Source organism: Cornus florida, unplaced genomic scaffold, assembly GCF_030987335.1.
Source record: "Cornus florida cultivar Cherokee Brave unplaced genomic scaffold, ASM3098733v1 CherokeeBrave_3.0.0_Hap2_Chr02, whole genome shotgun sequence".
Taxonomy (NCBI): domain Eukaryota; kingdom Viridiplantae; phylum Streptophyta; class Magnoliopsida; order Cornales; family Cornaceae; genus Cornus; species Cornus florida.
In genome coordinates, this window is record NW_026775572.1 from 23,909,078 (window position 1) to 23,927,463 (window position 18,386).

Sequence of the window (18,386 nt, forward strand, 5' to 3'; positions counted from 1 at the left end):
TAGGATGGTTACTAGATTTTATATATATATAAGTATGGTGCCATGATATGAGCTTGAGTCTCAGGATCAGTAGTTAGGGTGCGTATATCGCCAGGGATGTGTAGCTAGACATAGTGTAGTTGTGTACCCTGGTAAGTCTAGGTATTCATGCCCACTATATGTGCGTTTTGCATGTTGCCTACTATTCAGGTTGAGACAACCCTATAGTCTAGTGAGGTTCCTTTAGTGTGTGTATATATATATATACGGACTACTATTTACTGTTGGATTGACTAGGATGTATACGTGTATCGGATCTCTGCTTGGACTGTAGTAAAGTAGAACTTGTTTGTGGGCCTAACCCACCATTATTTTTCAGGTGTTCGTCAGAAGTAGAGGTTGTTCGTGCTGAGCAGGGATCAGTCTACTTCATTCTTCCGATGCTACATAGGAGTTCTTTTATGATTCAGTTTCCTGATTTAGACAGTTATTGCTGTCATTTCTTTAGTTTGGATTTTCTAGGGGTCCACACAGTATGGATTCTCGAGTTGTATTTTGGAGGATCAGTTGTATCAGAAGAGTTTATTAATTAATGGAAATATATTCTAAGGTTTATTATTAGATTATCATTTTAGTTTCTTGTCAACATTTTATTTATTCTTCTTTATTCTTTTGTACTTTGTGTTCGTTTATTATCAATTTGTTTTGATATCCTCGGGTATTCGAGTGTGGGCCTGGCCAACCCGCATTCGGAAATCCGGGGGGGGGGGGGGGGGGTATCACAGTTGGTATCAGAGCACTCCAGGTTCAAGTGTCCTTAGGAGTATCTTCCGTTATGTGACTTCCGCGTTGCGTCTCTTAAAACTTAGAGCTTGTATTAGGATTCATTGTACTCTATTTACGATTCGTTAGGAAGAGCTGATGTCAATTATATTCTGTAGTTACAGAATGGTTGGCACTAAGAAAAGGATGGGTTCAAGGCGAAAGCGACAAAGACCCAAAGGAGTAAAGGAGTACGTTATCGATTTCGTTGCCAGAAGGCAAAGTTAGGGATCGATGGTTTGGGTTCATTTAGCGTTACTTTAAAAGTATAAGCTGTAACGACCCGCTCTACCACATGGTATGATATTGTCCGCTTTGGGCCTGAGCCCTCACGGTTTTGCTCTTGGGCTTTACCCCAAAAGGCCTCATACCAATTGGAGGTGACATACTTACATATAAGTACTTCACCTTTCCTCTACCCAGGCGATGTGGGACTGTGCACCCGTAGCTCGCCAGTGTGGTAGCCTGACAGTATCTCTCGCACCCGCCCACGGCACACCCGCCCACAGGGTCATCACAATCCACCCCCCTTGGAGGCCCGACGTCCCCGTCAGCACACTTCCGGCTGGGTCAGGCTCTGATACCATTTGTAACGACCCGCTCTACCACATGGTATGATATTGTCCGCTTTGGGCCTGAGCCCTCACGGTTTTGCTCTTGGGCTTTACCCCAAAAGGCCTCATACCAATTGGAGGTGACATACTTACATATAAGTACTTCACCTTTCCTCTACCCAGGCGATGTGGGACTGTGCACCCGTAGCTCGCCAGTGTGGTAGCCTGACAGTATCTCTCGCACCCGCCCACGGCACACCCGCCCACAGGGTCATCACATAAGCCAAGGAAGGATTTAGGTGTACGTGATAGGTTACCGCATATCGGGGCCAACACGACTTCAGTTGATCTCAAAAAGGAGACAAACGAGGAGTAGGAGCCGAAGAGGATCCTAATGAAAGAGATTTATGTGCATCCAATAAAAAGGGTACTAAATCTTGAAGATGGATGATCGCGCGAGGTGATCTGAATTGCTTCTAGTATAGCGAATGTTATTAGTAGAATTGGGGTTGATCAATCTACAAACAATTAAGCTTTCTTATCATCTCTAAAAGAGATATATAAGAAGTACTCTTCAGAAGATTGGGGATTTGATGGAGTTCTTATCAGAACGAAACGTATGATTTTGTATCACATTCAGGAAGGCATTGATATTATGTTGTGACGTTCTAATTCGCTTTATAAAGCCAAGTTATATAGTTTACATTCAGCGTGTAGGGAGGATGAGGGTTAAGCCCTTAGTATTTGCTTAGGTAAACATATGTTGCTTTTAAGCTCTGTTTAAAGGATATGTTTCGAGGTTGGATGATTACCTATGAAACTATAAAAGGATATTGTGAAACAATTTGGTAGTGTTGATTTCAAATGAGACTTTCTTTTCTAGAAAGAAAAATGTCCTAAGTAGGAGTATATTTTGTGCTAGTGTGTTTGTCATACGTGTTTTATTTTCGTTGATTATTTCGGTTAATGGTATATGGTTTAGTTGGGGACACAAGTATGTGATCAGCCAACTATTGTTTTTAATAATATGGAGTAATAGCGCTATTTACGCTAAGCATGCGGTCATAGGATATGGTAGATACACATGATTCTAGCCAATTTATTAGACCTGGACATGCGTCATTCTAGTATATTGTTTGGGATGGGATAGTTAAACCATCACTGTGAGTCAAATAATCTAGTATGATTAGTTTGATTTACTTTACTCTAGGTATGGATTTGTGTCATATTACAACGCCATGATAATGGTGGTTGTTAATATTTTGGGATGCGTGAGATGGTGGTAAATAAAGATCACTGTAACGCCACGATGATTTATCTGAGGTGCCGGATTTGCTGAACATCTTCTTGAAAAATTCCGGAAGTTGTTACTAAGTCGAAAGGAGGATTTAGTACGGGTTTAGGTACTTATTAGAATGACACCGATTGAGAATAGTAGATTGAATGAATATTCATCAGTATATTCTTAATCAAGAATTTTATTCGTGAGGGCGTGTCATTAGGAGGAGTTGCCGGTGTTGCATATAGAGGAGGAAACTAAGTCTTATTCAGTTGCATAAATAATATGGAATTTTTTTTTTAGGTCACAATTTGCAACAATTAGCTGTTGCTAGGAAATTGATAACTTATGTAGAAGATGGAAGGATTTCATATTCTTTTGAAGTTAGACAAAGAAGTCAGATTGTCATTAACTTGTTTTAAAGAAGTAGGGTGTGTCAAAGACAAGATGGTGAAACCAAACACCTTTATAAAGATGAGGTGCATGGTATGTATGGAAATGTCGTAGTTTGTTGACTTTTATTGAGTTAAAGTCGTAGTTGACTATTGATAAATGGAATTACCGATTGACTTTCAATATCGATAAGTTTATCATAGATCAGTAGTGGATAGATTTAGTTGCAGAATTCGCTTTTGAAGATGCTCCAATTTAAACAATGGGTACAGACGAAAACTAGTGGTACTAGATTAATAGTACTTTCTGCAGACAAATTGGATGGAGGATGCAAAGACTGAGTTTCACAACTCTTAGTTCTTTATTTATCCTAGTGAAAATATGATACTTCACGGTATGAAGCAGACGTTTGGAGGACAGGCAGGAGGGGGGACATAGTGATTTTGTCTCCCATTGTAATTTTTATTAGATAGTCGAGATGGACCATTAGAGATCACTAGATCATTTACAGTTATTCCCTATATTGAAGTGGAAATGAGATAGCATTTTCCACGGATTTAGTTGAGGGATTGCTGACTTCGCACAAGGGTCATGATTCTGGATGGGATATTGGTTGACTGATAAGTTAGGTCAGCTTAGTTCTTGTCTATTTCGAACTGGTGGGACTTTAGTTCGTACGAATAGAATGGATCACGAGACGGTTTAGATAGATAGAAGTGGTAATTCGCACTTTATATCATGTTCCGTCTGGTGGAAGCAATTATGGAAGTGGATGCTCTTAACAAATGATAGAATATTTAAATCTTTCGGTTAGTTGTTAAGTTATTAGATGTATTTATAGCAGGTGTAATAATAACACTTGTTATTACTACGGTAGTTGAGAATGTCAACTTTGAATATTGGAGCTGACCTTGGAGACGGTGTTACCTTACTCAGATGGAGTTTAAGGTACTCGAGGAGGATTTCATAGTTTCTGTAAATTTATAATTTTCTTGGTACACCCAAATGGTTAGAAGGTACATCACAACATCAAATGTCGATTTTGGTGAACAGATACAGATAAGGATGCATATACAATTGCCCTAAGTGTAAAACCTGCTACAAAGGTGGAAAGTTGATCATCGGATATCGTAGGAATCTTTAGCCACTTCCTATAACAAATATGGAAGTTGAATTAAATAGGAGTGACGGTCGATGGGAAGGATCGACATTGATTTGGAATTTCAATTTTTCATATAGAATCTGAGTGGTGAATTGAGAAAAGATCGCTTGAGGACATAAATTTGAGTAATACTTATTTTAGAACTTCATAGTAGTTCTATAGTTCAGTGATGGTGGTGTTATAGCATGTGAATGTCCATATTAGTGGATGCAAAGTGCTATTTCGAAGGAGCTTTATGAAGATTTTGGAGCAGCAGCTCTACTTCATATCTATAGACGGAGGATTTAATCGAGAGATTAAATTAAACCATAAAGGATATGTTTGAAGTGTATATCCTAGATTTTCATGGACAGTTGGAAGTGTTTACTTCACTTGTCAGAATTTTATCTGTGATATTGTTGGCACAAGGAGGTTAGTGTGACAACTTTGGAGGTTTTGTGTCTTTCACAATGCATACCTCTCATTTGTTGGTTGGAAATAGAAGTATGGGTTGTATAATCAGACCTTGACTTCATTTAAAATATATCGGAAAGAGATATTTCCCTTTGTATTGAACTGCGTGCGGTTGGGAGGCAACAATAGGATGTTGTAAATAGTTGAACTCGTATACTAGAGTTTTTCTATCAGGGAGTAGTTTGCTCGTTCTATTTTCTATGTAGGAAGAAGGCGATTTTTGGAGAAAGGTAAATTTTACTTATTACATTGACTTTTAGAAGATTGTGTTTCGCAATTGAGACAGTCGCCTCTGAATTAGCGTTACCAAATTATTAGCGCTGGGTGCATAGGAGTTTGTGTGTATATTCTATGGCACTTGGAGGTATGTAGATCATTCTCTTGTCGACATATGAGGATTACGTTGATACAACCTACACATCGTATGATTATTGTGTTTCTTAAAATATAAGAACCATGTATACCACTTGGTATATCGGAGTTAAGTGGAGCCCTTATAGTGAGGCTGCGTCTACATGGGAATATGCGGATGTTTTTCGCTCACAGTTTCCAAGCATAATGGAAGAATAATGGAAGGAAGTAAGGGCGAATTCCGAGGACGGAATTCCTTTTGTTAAGGGGGAAGAATATAATACCCCTAATTTTAAAAGGATAGTCTCGGTATTTATTTATTTATTTTTATTATATTTTTTTAATTGTTTAATTGATTATTTGACTAATTGTTTATGTGTTTAATTGAATTAAATGTTACTTGATTAATTGGCTACTTATGTATGTGTTATTTGTATTTTGTCTAGGTGTTATTTGTATTATTTGTTTAATTAGATTGGGTGCTTAAATGATATATTTGATTAATTGTAAATTAAATGATTAAATGTTTTATTTTATTTTATTTTATGGTTATGGTTAGTGGTAATGGGCTAACTAATTGGGTCACATGGACTACTTGGATAGGAGGTTGGATGGCTATGGATAATTACCCATAGATAGATATATATGTATATATATATATATATATGTATATACATATATATATAAAGAAAAGTAATTTATTAATATTATAGTAACTTTAGTATTAATAAATAATCTGATGTATATATTTTATATATTTATATAATAAGGATATACATATATTTTATACGTAACATATTTTAAGTTACCTTTTTAATATTATGGTAACTTTAGTATAAATAAATAATCTGATGTATATATTTTATTTATTTAATGAAGATACAGATAGATAATATACGTAACATGTTTTAAGTTACTTTTTAATATTATGGTAACTTTAGTACAAATAAATAATCTGATGTATATATTTTATTTATTTAATGAGGATATAGATAGATTATATACGTAACATGTTTTAAGTTACCTTTTAATATTATGGTAACTTTAGTATTAATAAATAATCTAATGTATAAGGATATACATAGATTATATACGTAACATATTTTAAGTTACCTTTTTAATATTTTCATTTTTTATTTTTCTTTATTAAGTTGACTTGGATTGGGAAAAGGAATAGGGTTATTATTTAGCCTATAAATACACAACTATAGGTTGAAAAAGGAGTGAAAATATATCACGTAATATATTCTATAGAGAAAGAGTTAGAGAGAGAAGGAGAAAGAGGAAGGAAGGAGGAGAAAACCCTGTAGAGAGAGATCAAGAAAGAAGAAGTTTAACTTTCGATTCGAAAGTTTAAGGCAAGTTCTTCTTCTATCTCTTTTCCTTTGATTCGTGTTTCTGTACATGCTTAGGAAATTTCAGGATTTATTAAATACATAAAATTAAATAATTATGCATGTTTAATTGGATTAGAACATAGGTTTTATGAATTTGGTTCATATCTGTTCTTGTGTTATGAATTGATAAATGTATGATTTTGATTTGATTTCCGGTGTGAATTTTTACATGTTTAAATTATGTATTTTTTCATATCTGTGGAACGATGGAACGTAAAAACATGTCTAGGATTCCTGAACATTAAATAGAAACTAGGTTTGAGTTTAAATAAATTTAAATAGACTCAATCATAATGATGTTTGCTATTTGAATGTTTTAAACAAACGAATGAATTTAATCTTTTAATATGTTTTAGCAATTGAGATTAAATGTGTAGGATGAATTGAATATGGAGAATGCTTATTTGACGGTACAATAAAATATCATCATATGTATAAGATTCAGTTTATGTAGAACATATGATATAGGAAGCTTAAATAAATAATAAGTCATTCCTATTTTGTGATAACTTGATATCATATTATCATAGTTATTTCTGGATTGTTTGATGTATTTCCTTAATCGTTACATTAATTGTTGGATTGTGTGTTTTAATGCACCGGTATGGGACGGTGGCATTTTAGGGACGGATTAACTTATCAGTTAAGTCCTACCTATTTTATATAAGGGAATGGATTACCTAAAATGTTAAGTCCTACTTATATTCAAGTCAGGTCAGCTGAACAAGTTGAATGACTTATGGATGATTAATTTATTATATAAGGGAATGGATTAACTAAAATGTTAAGTCCTACTTATATTCAAGTCAGGTCAACTGAACAAGTTGAATGACTTATGGAGGATTAATTTATACCGGATAAGATGGTTACTAGATTTTATATATATAAGTATGGTGCCATGATATGAGCTTGAGTCTCAAGATCAGTGGTTAGGGTGCGTATACCGCCGGGGATATGTAGTTAGATATAGTGTAGTTGTGTACCCTGGTAGGTTTAGGTATTCATGCCCACTATATGTGCGTTATACATGTTGCCTACTATTCAGGTTGAGACAATCCTATAGTCTAGTGAGGTTCCTTCAGTGTGTGTATATATATATATATACGGATTACTAGTTACTGTTGGATTGACTAGGATGTATACGTGTATCGGATCTCTGCTTGGACTATAGTAGAGTAGAACTTGTTTGTGGGCCTGACCCACCATTATTTTTCAGGTGTTCGTCAGGAGTAGAGGTTGTTCGTGCCGAGCAGGGATCAGTCTACTTCATTCTTCCGATGCTACATAGGATTTCTTTTATGATTCAGTTTCCAGATTTAGACAGTTATTGCTGTCATTTCTTTGGTTTGGATTTTCTAGGGGTTCACACAGTATGGATTCCCGAGTTGTATTTTGAAGGATCAGTTGTATCAGAAGAGTTTATTAATTAATGGAAATATATTCTGAGGTTTATTATTAGATTATCATTTTAGTTTTTTATCAACATTTTATTTATTCTTCTTTATTCTTTTGTACTTTGTGTTCGTTTATTATCAATTTGTTTTGATATCCTCGAGTATTCGGGCGTGGGCCTGGCCAACCCGCATTCAGAAATCCGGGGGGGTATCACAAATGAACATTAGAGATTGAGTTGTTTTGTCAAAACAATTGCATCAGATATTAGAGTAGGTGAGCACTAAATTAGGGATTATTTTGTTCGTTAAAAAGAGTTATCAGCTGTTTAGTGCTTCTCTACACGCGGTTTGATTTGGTTGGATTCAATAATTATTTGAACTAAACTACTTCTTACGATTTCAAAAGTTTAAAATCCAACAAAATCATTTGAGCCATGAAAAAAATAATTTGGTTCGATTTGATTCTACTGTTCTAATTGAATTTTGTTTTTTCTATTTTTTTTTTCTTGAATTGTATATAAAATAAAATTAACAATAAAATCGTTCACATTCCCGAATCTAAGACTAAAATAAAGAGAGAAAAAAAAGAAAGAAAAGTGGTTGAAATAGAACCAAAAGCTAACCCCTAAAAATTAAAATAAGGGAGGTCAGATAGTGATGAATATATATATATATATTTTCCTAGTTGGTACTCACACACACTTGTATCTTCTGAGACTTGAACCTCCGACCTCCCTTTTGGAGGTAAGAGTCTGATATCGCTAGGCTACTAACCCGTTGGTTAATAGTTGTGTCAAAATCTCTTACAAAGTTAAGCGTAATATATAAAGGTATGGCTATATATAATATAATATAATATATATCTATATATACATATTATAATAGTTCGGTCTAGGTCAGTCCGGTCTTGTAAGACCTTAATCCGGAACCTGTAATACCCCTAATTTTAAAAGGATAGTCTCAGTATTTATTTATTTGTTTTAATTGTATTTTTAACTATTTAATTGATTATTGGACTAATTGCTTATGTGTCTAATTGAATTAGGTAATACTTGATTATTTGACTATGTGTCTATGTATTATTTGTATTTGTTTATGTGTTAATTGTTTAATTAGATTATGTGCTTAAATGGTGTTTTGATTAATTGTAAATTAAATGTTTTCTTTTCGTTTCTTTTATTATTTTATTTTATTTTTCTTTTATGGTTATGGTTAGTAGTAATGAGCCAACCAATTGGGTTCCATGGACTACTTGGATAGGAGGTTAGATGTGTATGGATTATTACCCATGGATGGTTGTGCGTGTATAAATATAGATATACATTATATACATATATAAAAAGGAAAGTAATTTATTAATTACTTTTATGGTAACTTGAGTAGTAATATTTAATATGATATATATGTTTTATATTTAAATAATAAAAATATACGTAGATTTGATACGTGTTATGTTTTAAGTTACTTTATAATATTATGGTAATTTAAGTATTATTGGATAATCCATTAATAAATAATGGAATGTGTATAATTTATTTATTTAACAAAGATATACATAAATTATATACGTAACATATTTTACTTACCTTTTTAATATATATAAAAAGGAAAGTAATTTATTAATTACTTTTATGGTAACTTGGGTAGTAATATTTAATCTGATGTATATGTTTTATATTTAAATAATTAAAATATACATAGATTTGATACGTATTATGTTTTGAGTTACTTTATAATATTATGGTAACTTAAGTATTATTAGATAATCCATTAATAAATAATAGAATGTGTATAATTTATTTATTTAACAAAGATATACATAAATTTTATACGTAACATATTTTACTTACCTTTTTAATATATACAAAAAGAAAAGTAATTTATTAATTACTTTTATGCTAACTTGAGTAGTAATATTTAATCTGATGTATATGTTTTATAATTAAATAATAAAAATATACATAAATTTGATACGTGTTATGTTTTGAGTTACTTTATAATATTATGGTAACTTAAGTATTATTAGATAATCCATTAATAAATAATGGAATGTGTATAATTTATTTATTTAATAAACATATACATAAATTATATACGTAACATATTTTAGTTACCTTTTTAATATATATAAAAGGGAAAGTAATTTATTAATTACTTTTATGGTAACTTGGATAGTAATATTTAATCTGATGTATATGTTTTATATTTAAATAATAAAAATATACATAGATTTGATACGTGTTATGTTTTAAGTTACTTTATAATATTATGATAACTTAAGTATTATTGGATAATTCATTAATAAATAATGGGACGTGCATAAATTATATACCTAACATATTTTACTTACCTTTTTAATATTTTGATATTTATTTTTTTAAGTTGACTTGGATTGGGAAAAGGGTTAGGGTTATTTTATTTAGCCTATAAATATATAGTTATAGGTTATAAAAGGGGGCTAGAAATATTCACATGATATATTCTAAAGAGAGAGAGTTAGAGAGGGAAGGAGGAAAAGAAAGGATGGAGGAAAAAAAACCATGTAGAGAGAAGATTAAGGAAGAAGAAGTTTAACTTTCGATCCGAAAGTTTAAGGCAAGTTCTCCTTCTATCTCTTTCCCTTTGATTCGTGTTTCTATGCACGCCTAGGAAATTTCAGGATTTATTAAACACATAAAATTAAATAATTATGCATGTTTAATTGGATTAGAACATATATTTTATGAAACTGGTCCATATCTGTTCTTGTGTTATGAATTGATAAATGTATGATTTTGATTTGATTTCCGGTGTGAATTTTTATATGTTTACATTATGTATTTTTCATATCTGTAGAATGATGGAACGTAGAAACATGCCTAGGATTCCTGAACATTAAATAGGAACTAGGTTTGGGTTTAAATAAATTTAAATAGACTTTATCATAATGATGCTTGCTATTTGAATGTTTTAAACAAACGAATGGATTTAATCTTTTAAAATGTTTTAGCAATTAAGATTAAATGTGTAGGATGAATTGGATATGGAGAATACTTACTTGACGGTATAATAAAATATCATCATGTATAAGATTCAGTTTGTGTATGACATATGATATAGGAAGCTTAAATAAATAATAAGTCATTCATATTTTGTGATAACTTGATATCATATTATCATAGTTTTTCTGGATTGTTTGATATATTTCCTTAATCGTTACATCAATTGTTGGATTGTGTGGTTTAATGCACCGGTATGGGACGGTGGCATTCTAGGGACGGATTAACTTATCAGTTAAGTCTTAGCTATTTTATATAAAGGAATGGATTAACTAAAATGCTAAGTCCTACTTATATTCAAGTCAGGTCAGCTGAACAAGTTGAATGACTTATGGAGGATTAATTTATTATATAAGGGAATGGATTAACTAAAATGTTATGTCCCACTTATATTCAAGTCAGTTCAGTTGAACAAGTTGAAAGACTTATGGAGGATTAATTTATACTGGATGGATGGTTACTAGATTTTATATATATAAGTATGGTGCCATGATATGAGCTTGAGTCTCAGGATCAGTGGTTAGGGCACGTATATCACCAGGGATATGTAGCTAGATATAGTGTAGTTGTGTACCCTGGTAGGTCTAGGTACTCATGCCCACTATATGTGCGTTTTGCATGTTGCCTACTATTCAGGTTGAGACAACCCTATAGTCTAGTGAGGTTCCTTTAGTGTGTGTATATATATATATACGGACTACTAGTTACTGTTGGATTGACTAGGATGTATATGTGTATCGGATCTCTGCTTGGACTGTAGTAGAGTAGAACTTGTTTGTGGGCCTGACTCACCATTATTTTTCAGGTGTTCGTCAAGAGTAGAGGTTGTTCGTGCTGAGCGGGGATCAGTCTACTTCATTCTTCTGATGCTACATAGGAGTTCCTTTATGATTCAGTTTGCTGATTTAGACAGTTATTGCTGTCATTTGTTTAGTTTGGATTTTCTAGGGGTCTACACAGTATGGATTCCCGAGTTGTATTTTGGAGGATCAGTTGTATCAGAAGAGTTTATTAATTAATGGAAATATATTCTGAGGTTTATTATTAGATTATCATTTTAGTTTTTTGTCAGCATTTTATTTATTTTTCTTTATTCTTTTGTACTCTGTATTCGTTTATTATCAATTTGTTTTGATATCCTCGGATATTCGGACGTGGGCCTAGCCAACCCGCATTCGGAAATCCGGGGGTGTCACAGAAGTGAACCAAAAATTCACGTTTCTATTATTTTAGAATCGTTACCGAATCGAACTGCTATGGAACCAACCCAAACTGCTCGATTCGGTTCGGTCTGGTTTGGTTTTTTGGATTGATGGTTTTTTTGCACACCTCTAATCTTCAATGAGTTTCCAAATTTGCCACATCAGAATTTTTAAGAAGCACATCAACGCTTTGGACTCTCAAAATTTTAGTTATCGCACGTATTCCAATGGTGTATTTTCGTTCTCCACAAATATTTTTTTTAACTTTTTCCTAATCGCTATATCTATTATCATTTGGTGTATTTATTTATAAAGATGAAAAGAATGTCAAATTTTATTTTATAAAAAAATTTTTTTAAAAAAAAAACCATTGTTTAAAATAAATTTCATTTTGTTAGGGAAAAACAAAAAAAAAAATTAAATTTTAAGTCAATATAGCTATTAATGCATTGTTTGGGTTAGTCAAACAATGCCTAAAACGGTCATAATATTAATAGGAATATTAAATTTTTTTTAATAAAAAAATGTAATTTTTTCAAAAGTTATTTTTTACTTTTTTTTACCTAAAAAAGAATTTAAAGCACTGTTTGGATCATTTGTTTTCAGGGAAAAAATGAAAAAAGAAAAAGAAAAAGGTCAGAAACACTCCCAAAACTGATTTCTATAATTTATTCCAGCCAAACATGCCCTTAACCCAATTCTAGGCTAAGGGCTACACTGATTTAGGCTTTAAAAAATAAAGAAAAAAGGAAGTACGTTTAAGACAGGCCCGCAATTGTTAACAGGGTCGCCGTTTTTGACGGCCCATTTTGCGATCCAAAAAATTGGACCCACGTTTTGAATATTCCATTGGATAGCCAAAATCGCTAGAAAGACCCAAAATTATTTTTAAAAATAAAGGGTTATTGGAGCTGCTCTTAGCAGGGAAAAGTGAGATATTCAAACTGTAAATTTTATATATATATATATATATATAATAAGGTGGTCAAGCAGAAGAGAGTGAAAAATGTGAGATTCATCCTTGACCGTATCCTATGTAGGCTTAGCAATATGACTGTGTTGTTTGATAAAACTGAAAATTTCAAGTATTGAATTTTAAGTGTTGAAACTTTAAGCACTGAATGTATTAATTTGAAAACCTGTTTGATTACATTTTAATTTTAAGTGCTGAATTCATTAAGATTGTTTGTTACATACAAAAGCTGAAGTCTGAAAGTTGTACATATTACAATTTTGCCCTCAATATCTGATACTCTTTTATATTTATAATACAAAAATATTAATAAAACAACCACATTCACTTAATAAAATAAATAAATATATGGATTTTGTATTACATAATATTTAAAATATATGAGTTTGGATTGAATAATATTTAGGTAGGGTATTGAAAAAGGGTGTTTCAAAGATTAAGGAAAATACTTGAAAAAGAATTCTTATTTAGGAATAAAATTCTATTATATAAATATTTGATGGAAATTTTAAATCTATTGGTTTTAGATTACATAATATTTATGTAAGTATTGTGTTACAGAAATTAAAGAAAGTAAAATTTAAAATATATGTGTGTTGAATTACATAATATTTATGTAGGGTATTAAAAAATGTGTTACAAAAATTAAGGAAAGTGAAAAAGAATTTTTATATAGGAACATAATTCTATTATATATTTTCAGAGCCTCGTGGGATTAGTCGAAGTGCGCGTAAGCTGACCCAGACACTCACAATTAACAAAAAATAAAAATTAAAAATTAATTCTATTATATAAATAATTAATAAAAATTAAAAGTATATAGGTTTTGGATATCAAAAAGAATATTACAAAAGATTAAAGAAAGTAAAATTTAAAATATATGGGTTTTGCGTGGTAGAGTATTGAAAATACTGTTAAAAAAGTATGTGAAAGACAATTCTTCTTTGATAATAGAATTTCATTATATAAATAATTACAAAATATTTTCGTAGGCTATAAAAATGATGTGGGTATAAAAATAGTGTTAAAAATATTAAAGAAAGTACGTGAAATTGAATAGAATTCTGTTATATAAATAATTGTTTTTTTTAGAGTGAATCAATATAAATGGTAACCAAAAGGTTATATAAGTGTTTAAAAATTAAAATATATTAGGTAGAATTATGTTTTTTATTTTTTTGTAATTTGTTACATGTAATTCATTTTCATTAGAAAAATCGTAGAGAGAAACCCTAAAAGAGATTACACAATTATATGAAAGTAGAGTAATCATTAAAAATTTATTTTTTAAACCCAACCACTTACCGTGTTCTACAATAAGCGAAAAGTAACATTCCCCATGCTTAAAATTTTGGCCTCTTTTAAATCGTACTTATCATGTTAAGCGGTGTTCTAAAATTTTATCAAACAAACTTATTCTTAAAAATCACTTACCGTGTTCTGCATTCAGTTCTGAATTAAGAAATCAAACAGGCCCTTAGAACTTCTAAATATAATTACTGATTTGCAAAAATAATTGTTGTGTTTTGGTATTTATTATGAATACGATTTCATTTGTATTTTGGTGAACTTTGTTGGATTATTTTGGTGGACACCGTGGACTTATATATATATATATAATAAGGTGGTCAAGCGGAAGAGAGTGAAAAGTGTGAGATTCATCTTTGACCGTATCCTATGTAGGCTTAGAGCAAGTGGTGTGGGAAACACAAGTTATCTATCTACTTTTTAAAAAGTAGAGTGCCACGTAAGCTAAAAAGTGATGATGTGGTACTCTTTTTATGCATATGTTCCATGGTGTGGAACCCAATTATCTCATTCTCTATTTATTATTTTATTATTATTTTATTAATTTAATTTAAAAATAAAATAAAAAATTTGAATTTGAATTTAATAATTTTTTGTCTTCTTCTCAACGGTTATATTCCAAACGGCTATATTTCAATTTCTATATAAACCACTCATTCTATCTTCTTTCAATTATGAAATCCACTTCTTTACATTCTCAAGTCTATTATTTGTTCTTTCAATTCCTATATAAACCACTCATTCTATCTTCTTTCAATTATCAAATCCACTTCTTTGCATTCTCAAGCCCATTCTCTATTCTTTGAGTCTTCATATTTCTTATACAAAAAAACAATGGGTTCATCGTCACGAGATATACCCGTCTCTGAGTCTATTTCTCCATTGAATTTGTCAGATTCAGATGGGGAAGATATTTTTGAAATCCATCGAAAAAGGATGAACGATGTGAGCAGATTATTATCGCCTGATAGGGTGCGGGCATTCTTTCAACCTCGTAAGAGAAAGTATATTAAACGTGATCGAGAGGAGGCAGCACAACGGCTATTCCGAGATTACTTTGCTGAAAATCTGATTTATCCACCAAACATATTTCGTAGAAGGTTTCGGATGTGACGAGAATTGTTTCTTCGCATTTTGAACGGTGTTACAACATATGACGAATGGTTCATCCAGAAACCCGATGCCTTCGGTCGTATGGGGTTCACTCCTATACAGAAGATGACTGCTACAATCCGTATACTCGCATATGGAATTTCAGCTGATCTTTGTGACGAGTATATAAAGATTTCTGAGCGCATTGCGATCGAAAGCTTGAAGAGGTTTTGTGATACTATAATTGCTGTGTATGCGGAGTAGTACCAACGCTCACCAAATGCAGATGACATTGCACGTCTGCTTCGAGAAGGGGAAGAGAGAGGTTTTCCAGGTATGCTTAGCTCTATAGATTGTATGCATTGGGAATGGAAGAACTGCCCCACAGCATGGCATGGCACGCACACGGGAAAAAGCCATAAACCTACCCTCATATTGGAGGCCGTTGCATCGAAAAATCTATGAATCTGGCATGCTTTCTTTGGTATGGTTGGTTCACATAATGACTTGAATATTCTCGATCATTTCCCAGTATTCAAGAGCATGATCAATGGTTCAATGCCTCCAGTTAATTACGTGGTGAATGGGCATCGGCGTACAATGGGGTATTACCTATCTGATGGTATATATCCTAAGTGGGCAACTTTGATGCAGACCATCTCGCACCCAACAACAGTCAAAGAAAAATTATTTGCTAACAAACAAGAAGCTGTTAGGAAGGATGTAGAACAGGTGTTCGGCGTGTTGCAGATGAGGTGGGCTATAACGCATCAACCGGTACTTTATTGGAATACAGAAGATCTAAACAAAATAATGAGAACGTACATCATATTACACAATATGATTATTGAAGACGAGGGTGAACACATTTTACAATGGACACCTCCTACAGATGACCCAATCTCCCTTCCATATTACGTTCGTAACCCATTAATGTTGGCGGCACACATTTCCTCTCGCCTAAGTAGGATTCGCAATAGATCAGACAATGTCGATCTTAGGAGAGATCTCATGGAACATTTGTGGAATCAATTTGGTAATGAAGATGTTTAAATTTGTTGTAGTAGAATAAAATGTAATTTTCATATTGCTGATGAATAAACAATATTTTAAAAATTATTTATTTCGATTAGATTTGTTAAGAAATTTAAAGAAATTGAAGAATCCACATTATAATTGGATTGCGGTGGTAATTCAGAATTATGAGAATGGTTGAGATGGGGGTTATAGAATGGAGGTTGAGGATCCATATAGATGATATGTTAAAAAAAAATATTAAGGGAAATAATTATTGAAGGTGAAAATTATTGAAGATGAAATATAGTATTTATAAGCTAAAAATATAACCGTTTGTTACCGTTTGAATTTAATGGAACGTTTAGAAGTAAATTGAGCCATTGCTGCCTTTTGCTTTTTTGCCTTCAATCAGATTCATTAAACAAAGGAAAAAAATAATGGAGTATTCTCTAAAGGCAGCTCTATCTGTGGACAATAGCTTAGATAATGACTATAGGTCCCACAAGAGATATACTCCACTTCTTTCACCACACCGCCCATTTCTCTCTCCTAACTGACACATTTCTACTCTAAACATAATGCCGCCCGAATGCTCTTAGCAATATGACTTAGAACTTCTAAATAGAATTACTTATTTGCAAAAACAATTGTTGTGTTTTGGTATTTATTATGAATACGATTTCATTTGTATTTTGGTGAACTTTGTTGGATTATTTTGGTGGACACCGTGGACTTAGAGGTGATGTGATAGGATTATGTTGGATTCTAAAGCACTATATATGAATGGATAAGTTAATGTATTGTATTGGTGGATGATACGAGTGCTTTGTTAGATTTTGAGACATAAATACAGTATGGTATAATTATTAAGTCACAAAAATGCATTTTATTATTTACATTTTTAAATTAATCAAATGTATTATAGAAAAATAATAATTAAAGTGTTTTGACAAATCAAGGTGAAATCCGCTACCTTAGAGTAAAAGTGAGCGAGTTTATGGCAAAAAGTAACGTGTAAGTGATGATGCGAGATGACAAAGGGAGATTGAAGTACTGATTAGAGAAAAGGACTTTGAAGATTGAGTTGTCTTTGTCAAAATGATCTGTCCACATACTTAGACCAATAAATTGTATAAGTGTATATATATGTGTTGGCTTAAGGATTTTATCTAAAGGTCAATCTTATGTTTTGATGATTACAAACCATTAATGATGTTTATGTACTAATATTTTCATTGAGTGAAGTATAGTTGATCAATCATTCAATCCTCAATGATGAGCTAGAAGTTCCATTTCAAGCATTCCAAACACTCAAGCACTGGATTCAAGGAAGCATCAAAGTACAAGAAATTAAAAAAGAACTCGGACTTCAAATATCACACAAAGCATTTCAAAGAAAGAAAGAAAGTCTTCATCAAGCCTAAACGATCATCGTCAAAGAATGAAGAAAATGGTAGATAGGATGGTGAGAGCTTAAGATTCAATGTCAAAGTCTTTATGAATTCATTTGAAGCTCATCTCTATTGGACCATGCATATCATACATCATTTATATGCTCTACATCATTAGCATTAGACTATGAACTTCAATACATATATATTTAACATATGAAGTCTTTGCTAAGAATGAGTTAGTTCAAGCTTGCATAAGCTTTGAAAGAACTCACAACTTAAGCTAGAAATGCTAAGACCATGCACATTAATCATAACATTTTTTTTTTTGTCTCTAAAAAGAAAAGAGGCATTGAATTAATTTTTCATCTTTAAAGCCTTTGTTGCCAAAATTTGGTAAATGACTCTAGGACACAATGCACTTGAAATTTATCATCTTCATATGTCCCTAGACTTTAGAAACAGGCCTTGAACAAAATTGAATCATTCATCAAAGTCCTAGGTGCTAGAAAGATGGATATCTCAAAGAAGCAATTTTCAGCCCAGAAAAATTTCAGACCAGCTTGCACTAAAACTACTAT

General features: G+C 32.1%; 1 pseudogene; it reads left to right on the forward strand.

Annotated features, from left to right (window-relative positions):
• Positions 1–15,139: 15,139 nt before the first annotated feature.
• Positions 15,140–16,613, forward strand: LOC132295862 (uncharacterized; annotated as a pseudogene).
• Positions 16,614–18,386: the final 1,773 nt, after the last annotated feature.